Source organism: Condylura cristata, unplaced genomic scaffold (genome assembly GCF_000260355.1).
Source record: "Condylura cristata isolate star-nosed mole 26May11 unplaced genomic scaffold, ConCri1.0 scaffold00009, whole genome shotgun sequence".
Taxonomy (NCBI): domain Eukaryota; kingdom Metazoa; phylum Chordata; class Mammalia; order Eulipotyphla; family Talpidae; genus Condylura; species Condylura cristata.
The window spans coordinates 1,148,938-1,150,324 of record NW_004567110.1 but is presented as its reverse complement, the minus strand read 5'-3'; the positions used below and the strand labels follow the sequence as shown (position 1 = coordinate 1,150,324).

The following is a 1,387-nucleotide window of genomic DNA, read 5'->3' as shown; positions in this document are numbered from 1 at the left end:
CCCAGGCCTCCGTGCAAGGCAAGCCCAGCACCCGCGCCCTCGACACCCCCCAGCGCTGGCCCGGGACCCCTCCCACCCCCCAGGACCGCACCTCCACAGCAGCCTCCCCGCCCCCCAACCCCTGCTGTCACTGGCCACCCCGAACCTCAGCCCAGGCGCCAGGCCCCAGCCGGCCCCACCAAGCCCTGCCCTGGCCCCGGGCCCTGGCCCAGGGGAGGCCGTGCGGGCGTGAGGCTGCCCGGGAGCAGGGCGCACCTCAGGCTGGGGCTGCTCCCCCCAGCAGACATCCTGCCCCGTGACCCCGCCCCTCCCCTCTGCCCCCCACACCTGATGGAGCACAGAGGGGACTGGCCTCTGGAGCTGCCCAGGCCGGTCCTGGCCACCCCGCACAGGACGCTCCTGAGAGCCCGATCTCGGCCGCCACAGGCCCGGCCTCAGCTCCAGGAGCCCTGGACAGTGCACCGAGGGATGGACGAGGGGCAGCCTGGGAACCGTGCGGGCCAGCAGGAGGGGCTGGGGGTGGGGGGGGTGATGTGTCCGGGCGGGGCAGGTCGCCGGGTGAGGGGCTCCGAGCCTGGACTTTGGAGCCAGCCGGAGGTGTGTGTTGGCGGAGAAAGCAGAGCGGCGTGGGCGGGGCTGGCCGGGAGAGGCCAGAGGCTGGCCAGCTCCTCCTGGCGGCCACGGGGTGGGCGCGGGGCCGGGCGGGGGGCCGGGGCTGCCCCAGGCATCACCTGCCAGCTGCCGCCCGGCTCCAGGGCTCACGGAGGCCTGAGGCCCCGGCCCAGTCCCCAGCCCCCTAATGGCCACACCTGGGCCAGAGCGGGGACCCCGACAGAGCTGCGGGCAGCAGGCCGGACCCCACCCAGGGCTCCAGCGTGGAGTGGGGAGCAGCAGCGGCAATGCCTCGCGGCCTCCCGCTCGGGTCAGCCACCCTGGGGCAAGTGCCACCCGCCTGGGCAGCCCTGCGGGGCCCAGGCAGGACGGTCAGCACTGCCCTCTGCCAGCCCCCACCACGGGCGCAGCTGGCACGGGGCGAGCGCAGGAGGCGGCAGGGCGGGGCCGAGGTGGTAGCAGGGGCAGAGGCCCGCAGGGCCTTGCTCAGGGTGCAGAGGGGGCTCCCCACCCAGGACGCCCCAGGACACGACGTGCGGCTGGCTGGCCCTGGGCCCTGGCGGCCACGGCCGGCCAGCAAGAAGGGCACCAGCGCCCACGTGAGCATGGCAGCCCCCCAGGGGCGCAGCCTGGGGGTGCTGGGACAGCTGCAGCGGACAAAGGGGGCCGGGGTCGCCCCCAGCCCCCCACCCCCGCCCGCAGTGGCTCAGGGGCACCCTGCGGCACAGGGAGCGGCGTGGCTGGGAGCCCTAAGCAGGGGCCGCGGCGGGCGAGG

At 76.5% G+C, this 1,387-nt stretch overlaps 1 protein-coding gene across 1 annotated transcript in view; it reads left to right on the top strand.

Annotated features, from left to right (window-relative positions):
* The window catches only part of GRINA (glutamate receptor, ionotropic, N-methyl D-aspartate-associated protein 1 (glutamate binding)), a 15,945-nt gene that overhangs the window by 2,200 nt on the left and 12,358 nt on the right, over positions 1–1,387 (top strand). The window contains exon 2 of the mRNA XM_004679571.2: positions 1,212–1,217. The gene's annotated coding sequence lies outside the window, so the exon portion shown is untranslated. The remainder of the gene's footprint in view (positions 1–1,211; positions 1,218–1,387) is intronic.